This window comes from Mastomys coucha, unplaced genomic scaffold (genome assembly GCF_008632895.1).
Source record: "Mastomys coucha isolate ucsf_1 unplaced genomic scaffold, UCSF_Mcou_1 pScaffold20, whole genome shotgun sequence".
Lineage (NCBI taxonomy): Eukaryota > Metazoa > Chordata > Mammalia > Rodentia > Muridae > Mastomys > Mastomys coucha.
In genome coordinates this window covers 64762049-64776762 of record NW_022196903.1, presented here as the reverse complement: position 1 = coordinate 64776762, position 14714 = coordinate 64762049, and positions in this window count along the sequence as shown.

Sequence of the window (14714 nt, the reverse complement as noted above, 5' to 3'; positions counted from 1 at the left end):
ATGGCAGTGCCTGGGTTTCTCTCTGTAAATGAATCCCTTTGCCAAACACAGTTCAGACTCGCTCACTACTGACAGGAGTGGAACAGGTAATGGGTGAAGTTGAGAGCTTCTCCCAGCTTGAGAGCATGTCTTGCAGTTTAGTGGGCTAGTGCAGCAGTGTGGGAAGCAGGAGGTGTAGGTCAGTGTCTCCTGACCAGACTGTATGCCACTCCTGGGCAATAATGTTGGCATGATCTGAGCCAGCCAGTAGGAGGTTGGACAATTAGAAGCTTGAAATTCTTAGTTAAACTGAAGACTTTACTTGGGCACCAGAAACCTTAACAAGTAATCTCACACCTTGAGCCACAAACTCCCTTAACGTATGCTTTACCCCAACCCACACACATACACATATTCTGTTTGGGATTATGATTTAAGAAGTGAATAGAGACATGATGAGGTTTGTTTAATGGCTACCATACTGGACTGCTGAAGACTTGCAGCAGATGTAAATTCCAAGTCTTATTATAATTTTTTAAGATTGTGAAATGATCAAAATGCATATGAATCGTTTGAATATACTGTGTGGATGGATGAGGCTGTCCATTGCACCATTTCTTTCTTTGGGTTCTCAGGCATGTAAAAACTCTGTAACATTAAACATTGAATAAACAGTAAACCAATGTATGGTGGAATGTGATGCTTTCTGTTGAAACCCCTTAGCCTAAACTCTGGAGAATGGAGAATGATGTCTGCTCCACTTGTGGAGATGACCCTGCTCTCCAAGAGAGCACTTAGAAATGTTTGCCACATTCTGTAGATATTAAAAGGTATGATGAAAATGGAAAAAAAGTTGGATTGTATTTTCTATTATAAGATAAGAGTGAAACTCAGAACAAGGAGTAGCAGGTTATAGTTTTATTTGCTTGTGTGTCAAGTTGACAAAGAGTGAAGTTTTTGTGACAGGGCAGATCTCCATTTTGTCTCAGCTGGAGCCATCTTCAGTTTAACCTGAAACTGACCCCATTTCTACCACGCTGTGTAAAGTTTCATGGTAATGTACTCAACCCTATTCTAGAAATGTTGGGTTGCGGCAGTGGTGGTGCACGCCTTTAATTCCCAGCACTTGGGAAGCAGAGGCAGGTGGATTTCTCAGTTTGAGGCCAACGTGGTCTAAAGAGTGAGTTGCAGGACAGCCAGGGCTATATAGAGAAACCCTGTCTCAAAACAAACAAAACAAAATGTGGGGTTGAAATGTCTCAGCTAACTGCATGTGTTTGGCTTCTGTTAAACTGCTTGCTTGCTTTACCTTCTCCTCCAGCTGCCAACCAAGATGTAGTTAGTGTTCTTTGTTTTTAAAAGCTCCCTGTAAAACACATTCAGGGCTGCTCTGTGCGAAGTGTTTCTCTCTAGGCAGTTGCTAGCAGCTGAATACAAGCTCTCAATTCAAATTTTGATCTCAAAGTGATCTTTAGGTTTCTACCCTGAACATTTTGATTATTTTAATTGTCAACACAATCTAGTATCACCTGGTGGTAAGGGTCAGCACAGCCTGTGGGCATGTCTTGGGGGATGATTTTTAATTATGTTAATTAAGGTGGGAAATCTCAACCTAAAAGTGAGCAATACCATTCCCTAGGTATTGGATCCTGAATTGCATGGGAGTGGAGAAATGGAGTTGAGTACTAGGTATACATGCATTAATTTTTCTCTACTCTTGGCTGTGGATCTGAGCTGCATCCAGTTCCTGCCCTGCTGTGAAGGACTTTAATTTGGACTTGTGACCTGAAATAAATCCCATCCTCTCCACATTGTTTTTAGCTGTGGTGTTTTATCATAACCACAGAAGTGAAACTAAAACTACCAATAAAGAAAAACAATAAAAAATAATGAAGCCATGACTTTTCTGGTTAATGAGCACTAAGCAACATGGATGGTTAAATCAGCACAACACCCTGTATTTAGTGAACCACCAGGGTCAGGCAGCAAGAAGACTGTCAGGCAAGTGTGTGTGTGTGTGTGTGTGTGTGTGTGTGTATCCGATGAGGCTGCAGCTGGGCTGAGGGGCCAGTGGGAAAGGATATTAAAAGGACTGCAGCACATGACTCACTCCAGGCCTGAGGGTCACCTCCTCTCTTCCTGTCCTTGGTGTCTTTTCTCTGCAGCCTTGCTCTGCCATTCCAGTCTCTGCTAAGCCCTTGGTGCAAGGTTCCAGATGGGGCCTTCTCTATTCCAAGACAATTCCCTTCCACGTGCAGCACGTCATGAAAATCATTAAATGATGGACAATTCTATAAGTTTGCCCAGCTGCAGCCTCCTCCTTTACACTTGGAAACCTGCTGGGCTTGTTCAAATCTAAGATCATCAACTAGAATAATGTTTCTTAACCTGTGGGTTGCAACCCCTTTGGAAGGCAAATGATCTTCACTATGAGGTCAAGAATGACCTTGAACTTCTCTTTCTCCTAACTCCACCTGTTGTGATGACCGGCATGTACCACCATACCCATTTTAAGGCCTAGGTCTCAGGAATCCTGTGCTCTATGCATGATAGGCAAGCACTCAGCTGTCTGAGCCACGCCCTCCACCCCCACAGTTATGTCTTGCAAAGGCTATTGGTACCATTAGAGAAGGGCTGAGCACAGAAAGCATGCTAAGGGCCATCTGTGCTGGGGTCAGGCTCCCTGTGACAACACACTCAGTAACTTCTGCTGGTATGGCTCCACAGGTAATGACCTCTCCCATAGCAAGTGCAGTTAAAGAGTCCTGGCAGTGAGTGCATGTGTTTCTTCTATAAACTCCAGAGACTGCCGTCTCTGTAGTATTGCAGTATAGTGTAGTATAGTGTGGTGTTGGGCTTTTAAAACACATCCTGCTGTTGGCTGCTATAGCTGTTCATATCGCTCCAGGGAAAGTGACTTAAACAAACATACTGTAGGTTATAAATCTGAAGGCCCAGGAATCTAACACAGTCTTTCTTGTCACAATCAACAAAGCTGAGAGGATGGAGCTCACACCTGCCTCTCTTCTCTACCATAGCACCTTCTCACAAAATTCAACGAGAATGTTCTACCCACCACATACTAGCTATTGTTCCTAGGCCATAGTGTGCCCCAGCTGGGAAACCTTTATCTCTGCCATTCTTGAAGAACGTAATGATGCAGACGATAAGTCTGCACAGAGTACTTAGGTAGCTGCAGCTGCTCCAGAGAACTGACAGCAGGTCCTGCCAGGCCCTCACGACCAATAAAGCCTGGATCTGGATCTGAAAAGCTTGCTTGAATCTCTGTTTTGCCTATAAAATTTTACCCTTTCTGCCTGCTCAAATATACACTCCATGTTCCATCTACTAATGTCAGATACTGCAAATAGGTGCCATTGTAAATTAGAGAATCTCTCTCTCTTTCTCTCCCTCCTACCCTCCCTTCCTCCTCTCATTATTAATCAGATTGATGTATTTTCTGAAGGATAGATAGATGGATGAGGTTCCCTGATCATCTTGGAAGACACTAGGCAGCTGTTTTAGTTTGGGTTTTATTGTTGTGAAGAGACATCATGACTACAGCATTATTTTTCCTTTCCATTAATTAATTAATTAATTTACTTTACATCCTGATCGCAGACCCCCTCCTCACAGTCCCTCCTTCACACAACATCTCCCCCCATCTCCCCTTTCCCTTCACCTCTAAGAACGGGGAGGTCGCCCCTGGATATCAACCCACTCTGGCACCTCAAGTCACTACGGGACTAGGCACATCCTCTCCCACTGAGGCTAGACAAGGTAGACCAGTTGGGGCAACAGGATCTGCAGGCAGGCAACCGAGTCAAGGGAAGCCCCCACTCCATTTGTTTGGGACCCACATGAATACCAAGCTGCACATCTGCTACATATGTGTGGGAGGCTTAGGTCCAGCCTTTGCATGCTCTTTGATTGGGACCATAGCAGTTCTTATATAGGAAAATATTTCATTGCGGTTGGCTTACAGTTCAGAGGTTTAGTCCATTATTGTCACAGTTGGAAACATAGCAACCTATAGGCAGACATGGTACTGAAAAAGGAGCTGAGAGTTCTATATCTTGATCCGCAGACAGCAGGAAGAGGCTGTGTCTCACCCTAGACACAGCTTAAGCATATGAGACCTCCAAAACTGATGCTTCCACAGTGGCACACTGTGATTCTCCAACAAGAGCGTACCTACTTCAAGAAGGCCACACCTCCTAATAGCGCCATTCCCTATGGGCCAAGCATTCAAACACAGGAGTCTAGGGGGGCCATACCTACTCAAACCACCGCAGCCGCAGAGTGCCCCCGAAGTTTCCAGTGAACTGCTTTTGGTCCAGACTAAGTCCAGGAAGCCCCAGGGGAGGAGCAAACTCCTTTATTCCCGGGGCCCTAGATCCAACCCAGTCACCTTGGCGGCTTCTCAGACACTGCATCTGACCAGGCTTATGCTGTAGGATGTTGTAAGGACCAGGCCCCTGCTGGGCCCCCAGAACTGAGACTGTAAGGCAGCAAACAAGTGCTTCTTGACATCAGCTCTACCTTCACACAGAAGGGACACCCACCTCCCTGATGCTGGCAATACACACCCCTCTTCCCTCTGACCCCCATGAATACTCACCAGGACCAACTGAGAGGCAGCACACAGTCATAGAAGGAGACTCGAATCTCCCTTAGAAGGGAAAATGAAATCAAACAGGAACATTAGCGAGTTTCTATGCTTCTTCAGAAAGCATGACCCAAGCCATTCCAGGGATCACCCAAAGAGGTTGGAGGTAGCTCCTGAGAAGGGTCATGAGCACCTGGGATCTCTACAAGGCTCTTCCTTCCCCATCCTCCAGTCCCTCTGGAAAGTGCCCACTTGCCCAGCAAATTGGCTACTCTCTTCTCCATCGAACTCACTGTCAGCGGTCAGTGCCCTGACTTAGGAGACTGCCCTGCCATTCAAGTGAGCCTATGGAGACTGACCTTTCATTTCTTATTCCATTCCCAGACTCAAGCTGCCACATTTGGAATACTGCTGCATGGTGTCTTCAGTGACTCTTAAGAGGGTCACTTAGTTGAGTTTTCTGATGCTACATTGAAACAATAGTACCCAGGGAAGAGAGAGTTTATCTTGTTTACACTTCCGTAGCCCTCATCATTGAAGGAAGTCAGGACAGAGACTCAAGCAAGGTAGGAATCTGGAGGCAGGAACTAAAGCAGAGGCCATGGAGGAGGGCTGCTTACTGGCTTGCTCCTCATGGTTTGCTCAGCCTGCAGGCCAGGGGTGCCACCAACCACAGTAAGACAGGCCCTCCCACATCAATCATCATTTAAGAAAATGCACATAGGCTTGGCATTTCCTCAATTAAGCTTCCCTGTTGGGGGATGTTTTTTGTGTACTGTGTATTTGAATGCTGATTTCAGGAACCAGAGATCCAGTTCAGCTTTTGATATTGTCATTATTATAAAGCATTTCCTGACTCGGTATATTGTAAAATATCATTCTCCATCATCTTCTGATTGGTCAGTAAAGAGCTGATCAGCCTATAGCTAGGCAGGGGAGGGCAGGCAGAACTTCCGTGCCCAGAGAAAGCCAAAGAGAGGGTCTCAGATGGGTGGAGGGAGTAGCCTTCAAGGACCTGGGCACTTACCATGAGACATGAAGGAAGAAGGAGGCCAAGGCAAGACAAGATGGCAGGTAACCCTCACATGGCTGGAAAGTAGTCTGGGAAGTTGGCCAGGCTGGCTTAGCCGGGTTAGAATAGATCAGAATCTGCCAGCTTAGTGCCTAAAGCTTTTAATAAATAAACCAGGCCTCTGTGTCATTGTTTCAAAGATAGAGCGAGCCCAGAACAGCCCAGGACTTTTACAGTTCCCTCTCCCAAAATGACTGTAGCTTGTGTGAAGTGGACATAACACTAGCCAGCACACCCTCCGTTCTCTACCCTCAACTGCACTCACACTGTTCTTAACACACACAAGCAAGAGGCACCTCGAATGACTGAAGAGACCACGACTACATCTACACATCATGGATTCCCGCGCGCGCGCAAGCGCTTGCGCGCGTGCGCGCGCGCACACACACACACACACACACACACACACACACACACACACACACATACACACACACACAGAGAGAGAGAGAGAGAGAGAGAGAGAGAGTCCTGGGCTGCACTGGTCTGTCTCCCTCCCCATAATCCTCCCATTTACATAAGAACCAACTTGTTTTTCTGCCCATACTACAAATATGTATTAAGCATTTAATGTTTTCTAGCCAGTGCTTTGCTCACCCCTTTTAATATCCAGGGTTTTAGCAGGTTGTAATCCCAGGGAAATTTACAGAGCTTCAATACTGGGTCAATCCTGTGTGTCCTCTACAGTTCCTGAAGGGGTTCACACAGAGCAGTCACACGGATCCTCAAAGCTAAAGCACATCTTTTGCCCCCAGGGTTGTTGTGCTTCTAGAAGGAGAAGACCAAGTAACAGGAGGCTGCAGAGTGCTTGGCCTAAATGCTGAAGTGTAGGGTTAACACAACATAGAGATCAAGTGACCTAGGCTTACTTCCATCTCAAATAGAATAAACGACCTCCCCGTAATACCTGAAAATTGGAAGCCGGCAGAGAAAAACATTGGGTAAAAATCTTCACTTTTAGGCATGAGCAATAATGTTCTGAGCATTCCTCCTGTGGGGAGACTAGCTGATGAGACTGCATGAAATTAAAAGGCTTCAGCACTGCAAAGAAAGCCATTGCCCTAAAGAAGAGACAGCCTAGGGAATGGAGGTATGCTTGTGTGCTTCTGCGCGCGCTTACGTGCGTGCGTGCATGCGTGTCTGTGAAAAGTGTTTTTATTTTCTCTTAATTTGTATCTATTCTTCTCTCATACAATACAATACATCCTTACCACAGCTTCCCCTCCCTCCTTCCTCACCCTTCCCGGATGCCCCATCCTCCCAGAAAAAGAGCAGGCCTTCCGGAGACTTCAACTGAGCACACACAATCAGATACACTAAGACCAGGCACAAATCCTCACTTCTAGGCTGGGTGAGGTAACCCAGTAGGAGGGAGTAGAGTGTCCCAAGAGCAGGCAAAAGAGTCAGAGACACGCCCACTCCCATTGTCAGGGGTCCTCCCGAAACAACAAGCTACACAATGATAACACATGCAGAGGACCTAGCACATGATTGCTGGCTCAGTCTCTGAATCGCCATGAGCTCTGCTTAGTTAATTCCAGGGGCTGAGGTCTCCCAGTGGGACTCTGCAGGCTCCCACAACTCCACCCCCTCTTACATGGGGTTCCCTGAATTCCAAGGGAGGAGCTTGATAGAGAACTCCAGTCTGGGCTCTCTGCGCAATCTTTGGCTTTGGGTCTCTGCATCCACTCCCATCGGTTGCCAGAAATAACTTCTGACTGGGCAAGGCACTGATCTGACCCTGCTCCCAGCTCATCTGCACCCTAAGACTATCTGTAAGCAGCCAGAGAGGGGACACAGGACCAAATTCAAATATCAACACTTTGACTTCCTTTCCAATTTGTATCTATCTCCTTGATCTCGTATAGTTGTCCAATTGCTCTAGCTAGGACTTCAAATACTATCTTGAAGAGATATGTAGAGATTGGACAACCTTGTCTTGTCCCTGATTTTAGTGGAATTTCTTTGAGTTTCTCTCCATTTAGTTTGATGTTGGCTATAGGCTTGGTGGAAATTGCCTTTATTATATTTAGGTATATGCCTTGTATCCCTAATCTCTCCAAGACTTTTTATTATTAAAAAAAGGTGTTGGTTGTTTTAAAAGACCCCTTCTATAGCTAATAAGATGATCATGTTTTTTTTTTCTTTCAGTTATTTTATATGGTGGACTACATTTTCTTGTTTTCATACATTGAACAATTCCTGCATCTCTGAAATAGAGCCTACTTGATCATTGTGGATGATCTTTTTGATGTGTTCTTGTATTTGGTTTGCAAGTGTTTTATTGAGTACCTTTATATATGTATATAATGCATCTTAATTACAACCCCCCTCCTCACACTCGTGCGCAGACACGCGCGCACACTCACACACTCACACACACACACTCCTTTTATTTGTTTTGCAGACCTCTATAGGCATCTTATGCTCTCCATCTGCTGCTCATTCCAGATAATTCCACTGGAATTTCTATAATATAGGGTTTCCCTGAGGATGAAGTGAAGGGAAATGGTCTAATTAACAAAAAATGAGCATATTAGTCTCATCAAAAGGAGATAAAAAGAATAGATTGCCCTGGAGTGGAGACCCTGAGCTCTGTTTGTTACGTCAGTCAAATTCGGAAGATCAACCGACGTGGTGAGAACAAGAATGTTATCACAGTTCAGAGTGTCGATTCTTCACAATCGCTGCTAAGCAAACAGTGGAGGAGTGGGGAAAAGTGCTGCAAGATAGAGAGCAAGAAAAACATGAAGTGTGTATTGTTACTGACGAATGCAAGCCTGGGACCTGGCTAGGCGAGAGGAGACTAGACAGGAAAGAGGGCTCTCATGGGAAAAGTCCACCGCTGCTAATTCTCCTGCTTCTTGGAAAATATTAGAATTTCTCTAATTTTTAAGTCCCTTTGGAAGATTAATTAAAATTCTTTTTAATGTATAAAATCCTGTCACCACCTTCTAAAAGATTCCATTCCATCCCCCCCTGCCCAGCCCCCACACCCCACCCCAACCCCAAACTGGAGCTGGCCAAAGAACACCCGTCCTGCACACCTTTGACCTTGTACTGCCATCTAGTGGCGACTACTGTAACCACCCCTATTCATGTCAGCATAGAACAAGGTGTATTACTGCCGGTCAGTACCACATGCAAGAGAAGAGTGAAACTCTATAAACAGTCCCAGTCAGGGATCAGTGTGATTATTTGTCCCACTTGTAATTTTCTTTCCCTGTACTATCCTGTTCCTCAGATTCCAATGAACTGGAATGTAGTAGTTAGGGGCTGGAGGGACGGCTCAGTGGGTAAAGCCTGATGACCTGTGTTTGATCTCTGGAACCAACTTGGTGGAAGGAGAGACTTTCACCAACACTTCTAAGTGTTGTGCTCTGTGTTGTACATGTATGCATACTTTTACACAAACACACAAATAAATAAATGTAGTTAAAAACTAAAACGAAACAAAACAATAGTAACAAAACAATTGTTCATGTCTCTGTTGTCACATGACATAGGGTGACAAAGTAAGGATTTGGAGGGTGTGCTAAGACAGAGGAACATCTATTGTCTCCTAGGAAAGACAGGTGGCAGTCTGGGTACATTACTTCAGCAAACAGAGTAATTGCCTAGTGTGCATGAGGCCCTGGGTTCAACCTACAGCACTGTATAACCCGGGTGTAACGGTAAACACTTTTAATCCTAGAACTCAGGAAGTGAAAGTGGGAGAATCAGAGTCCAAGGTCTATGTGCTGGGTGAAGGCTAGCTTCATCGAGGGGCACCTTGTCTCAAATAGAAACAGTGTGACTTATTCTAAAGAGGAGGAAAGTCAAGGGTTTCTCCGTCATCACAGTAGGTGAAGACGAAGCGTTTCAAAGGGAGACTGGAGAAAGTGCTCAGGGATACTTGGGTCTGAAACGAACTCTAAAGGCAATGGATATGATTGTTAAGCCTTTGACCACTGAGTCCTGGGATCAGTCCTATCGAGGGGAATAAGGGAACTTGGGGTGGACAGGATGAAGAGGTAGTGAGGTGGATGTAGGTGGAGATGGAGTTGTGGAAAGTGGACCATGCATCTTGTGGACAAAACAGGGGCTGCTGAATGGACTGATGAGTTGAACATGGTGCTAAGGGTAAATTCAAGAATGCTTACCCAGGGGCTTGGGCAAATGTATGCAGGCAGCACCATTCCTGGGAGGATGTAGCAGGCCATTTTGCATTGGGCATCTCCGTTCACAGTCCACTCTTAGGATTGTTTGTCTCTCTCAGACTCCCCCCCTCCTTCCCTCTTGTCTCATTTTCTATCATCTTGTCTGTCCATTTCCGAAGAACAGAAATGTAGTGGTTAGAAGTCAGAAATACAGCTGTGAGGGTAAGCCCTTGCCTGATGTTAGAACTCTGTGTTCATATGACACAGAGAAGAAGAGAATGGACCTCTGAGTGTTGTCTTCTGACTCGTACAAGTGTGCTGTTCATGCACATGTGCGGGCACACAAACACACAAGTAAGTGAATGTAGTAAAGATTAAACAAAACAGAACAACAACAGCAACGAAAAAAGAATGCGGTAGTTAGGATTTTGTTTGACATTCAGGAAGAGAGAACAGGTTTAAACAGGCAAGAGCAGGACTTGTTCAAAAAAGCCACCAACACCCCAGGCATCTTCTACCTTCTCTTCCTCTGTCACTTTATGGCTTTCTCCCTCATAGCGGTCACTCTACCTTCAGGTATGGGTGCTGGGATCCGCAATAAGATGCCATGCTTGTGTGTGTGAGAGCACCTGCAATGGTATCCACGTGGATACCAAGAATGATGAGTTGGGTGTCAGTCTCTGCCTCTACCGTATTTGAAACAGGGTCCTGTCAATGATGCCTAACTACCCAGAGCTTCCAGAGATTCTCCTGTCTCCACATCTCACCTTGTCATAGGAGCTTTGGGATTCACACATTCATCTGGCTTTTTCTATAGGTACTAGGGATTGGAACTTGGGTCCTCTTTTAATACAGTACCTCATGTTGTGGTGACTTTCAATCATAAAGTTATTTTGTTGTCACTTCATAACTGTAATTTTGCTACTGTTATGAATCGTAGTGAAAATAATCAGTTTACAACTCCTGTGGGAGGTTGAGAACTGCTGCCCTATGTAATCTGTGAGTCAGAATTGAAGTTGAAGACAGAGTTTGAGGATGTTAATGTAACAGAGCCCCAGAACTTAGCACAACTGACTCCATGATGGAAGTACCATTCAGACTGTAAAACTCATCACAGAGACAGCACCACTTGCCAAAACTAAAACAAAGACCTAATCAATCAAAGTCCATATAGTTCTGGGAAAGTCTCAAAATCTTGCTATTTAGCTTCTGTAGTCCCGCTCTGGCTAACTGTTCTTGTTAACACAAATATGACAACCCAGGTTTTTTTGTGCTTAAAAGCTCACCCTGAGAAAGGCTCGGTGCTACACTGGGATCATGAATGGCAGTGTGGGTGGCCATTGCCCATAAAGACTTTCTATTGGTTTAAACCCATGTCTGAGCAGTGTTCTCTGGTGCATAGGCCACAACAATTAACATTAAATAATAATCCAGTTTAATTAACCCACCATCTTCTCAGACTGCCAGCTCTCTGAAGAAATGATACTTTTAAGACTCATCTGGAAGAAACAGGTAACAATAAATCCTGGGATTCTGGTCACAGTACCAACATCCTTCCTGAAACTCAGTCTATTACTTGGGTCCCTGGGCACTTTTCCTAGTTAAGAACTGCATGTGCATGCACACGCACACACACACACCATCACAATTTTAATTATAACTTATTTAGCATAAGCTTCATTTCCTCAGCACAGACAAACCCACGGACCTTTATAAACTTGAAAATGTGTGCAACCATTATCACTATTTATGTCCAGAAGGTTCTCCCAAGAGAAACAATGTTGGGAAAGGACAGGAAGATCAGAAATTCAGGGTCATCTTTCCCTAAAGACACAGTGAGCTGATGACCAGCCTGGATGAGACCTGAGGTTGCTGGAGTCTGCCCTGGGACTGCTTTGGAGTCTGTGATGCCCCCCAACCAGGTTTCAGCCTTGCTCTATCACAAGAAGGATGTGGGGCCTCATGAGAATCACAGAAACGTGGGTTCGGAACTTGATTGGTGGGTCCATCACTGATAAGCTTTTTCTCTCCCTTGGTGATGCAGATATAGGTCAGATTAGATCACATTAAAAGTAGATATGGGCAGGTTTATTAGAAGGCAGCTCTCAGGTGGGTTCACTGATCTCACAAGTGGAGGTCAGTGAAGTCATCTATCCAGGCTAAAGCCAGGGAGGGTCTTGGGCGAGGGTTGATGACCAGTTGTTAACTAGGAACTGGGATAGTGCTCATACAGAGTCAAAAATTGAGCCCCTGGGCAAGCACTCTTTGAACGGGTTGCTGGAAATGCAGAGGTGAGGGGTGATGACATATCAGCCTGGTGTTTTTTTTCTCTGTGGCAGGGTTAGGGGGAAGGAGGGCAGATTGGGTTTCCTAGCTTGTTCAGGAGATGAACAGGGATTTCAGGTGTTGCCTCATGATGTTCTGAAATTACAGATCCAACTGTATGAGCAGGAGACAATTGCTCATGCTTATGTTGAGAAGTTTAGGCTCTGGTTCTGCAGTGGCCACCAGCCACTTGTTGTGCAGGGCAGGGGTGGGGGTAGGGGAGGAGGAGAAGAAAGAGGGGAGAGGCTAGCCTTGACCTTTGAGACCAAGAAACTGTGCTGGGGGACAACACAATCAAGACCACCATGGCTGATTAGAAACTGAAACAAGAGTCCAAAAAAATGAGAGACAGAGAAGCAGTGAACCCTGGTCACCGCAGCTTCCTTTCCACTTTGGATTCACGTAGATGTCTAACCTCCTCAAACCACCACCTGAAAGAAGGTCGGTCTGGGTTCTCCACAGGTTTGCCATTCACATTGGGAATGCAAGCAAAATACACTGCTTAATTATGCTTAATTATTCTGAATCCTGTGGTTTCTTTTGCTATCTTGATGCAATTAAAGTTTTTGTTTTGTTTTCTTTTTTAATTATGTGTGTGGCCTCAGAACTGAAATCAGTTTTGACAGCCTGTGAGGTGCTATATCTAATTTTACCTGATCTGTTTGGGGCATGGTTGCCAATAAGAATACCTTGGTTAAGCTCCATATCCTATTTTTAACAAGGTTATTTGGTTCTCTGGAGTCTAACTTCTTGAGTTCTTTGTATATTTTGGATATTAGCCCTGTATTGGGTGTAGGATTGGTAAAGATATTTTCCCAATCTGTAGGTTGCCATTTTGTCCTATTGACAGTGTCCTCTTTGCCTTACAGAAGCTTTGCAGTTTTATGAGGTCCCATTTGTCTATAGTTGATCTTAGAGTCTGAGCCATTGGTGTTCTGTTCAGGAAATTCTGGTGGTTCAGGAAATTCTGGTGGTTCCTCACAAAACTGAACATAGTACTACCTGAGGACCCAGCTATACCACTCCTAGGCATATAACCAAAAGATGCTCCAACATGTAATAAGGACACATGCTCCACTATGTTCATAGCAGCCTTATTTATAATAGCCAGAAGCTGGAAAGAACCCAGATGTCCTTCAACAGAGGAATGGATACACAAAAATGTGGTACATTTACACAATGGCAAACTACTCAGCCATTAAAAACAATGATTTTATGAAATTCTCAGGGAAATGGATGGAACTAGGAAATATCCTGAGTAAGGTAACCCAGACACAAAAGAACACACACGGTGTGTACTCACTGATAAGTGGATTTTAGGAAAAATACTTGGAATACCCATGATATAACTCACAGACCATATGAAGCTCAAGAAGAAGGAAGATGAAAATGTGAATGCTTCAGTCCTACTTAGAAGGGGGAGGAAAAACATACTCAAAGGAGGTAGAGGAAGGCAAGGACTTAGAGGGCAGAGAGGAGGGAGATGGAAAAACTGGGTCAGGATCAGGTGTGGGAGGAGATGGGGAGAAGTAAGGAAAGTCAGGAAATTGAACAGAGGTGTGTAGCAGTGGGGGATGGGAAACTGGGGTAGCTACCAGCAAGTCCCAGATGCCAGGAAAGCAAGAGGCTCCCAGGACCCAGTGGGGGATGACATTAGCTGAAATATCCATGTACACATGGAAGAGTACAAAGGGGAGAGAGAACCTGTAGAGATCATATCCAGAGGTTAGACATGGCCTGCAGTTGAGGGATGGGGCCCTCAACCTACCTCAAAAATATTAACCCAGAATTACTCCTGTCTAAAGGACATGCAGGGACAAAGAGTGGAGCAGAGACTGAAGGAAAGGCCATCCAGAGACTGCCTGGGGATTCATCTCATCTTCAGACACCAAACCCAGTCACTATTGCTGATGCCAAGAAGGACTTGCTGACAGGAGCCTGGTATGGCTGTCCCCTGAGAGGCTCTGCCAAAGCTTGACCAATACAGACACGGATGCTCGCAGCCAACCATCCGACTGAGGACAGGGACCCCAAAGGAGGAGTTAGGAGAAGGACTGAAGGAGCTGAAGGGGTTTGCAACCCTATAGGAAGAACAACAAAATCAACCAACCAACCCCCTCCCACCAGAGATCCCAGGAACTAAACCACCAACCAAAGAGTACTCATGGAAGGACCCATAGCTCCAGTCTCATATCTAGCAGAAAATGGCCTTATCTGGCATCATTGGGAAGGGAGACCCTTGGTCTTATAGAGGCTTGATGCTCCAGTGTAGGGGAATGCTAGGGTGCTGAGGCAGAAGTGAGTAGGTAGGTGGGAGAGCACCCTCATAGAAGCAGGGGAAGGAGGGATGGGATAGGGGATTTGTGGAGGGGAAACTGGGAAGAGGGATAACATGTGAAGTGTAAATAAATAAAATAACCAATAAAAAAAGAATACCTTGGTCTGTGTATTTTATTTTTATTTTTTATTATTTTACTTGTGTGAGTGTTTTGGCTGCTTGTATGCGTGTATACCACTTGCATGGCTGATACTGATGGGGGTTAAAAGATGGAGTCAGGTCCCCATCATTTAAAATTACAGATGGTTGTGA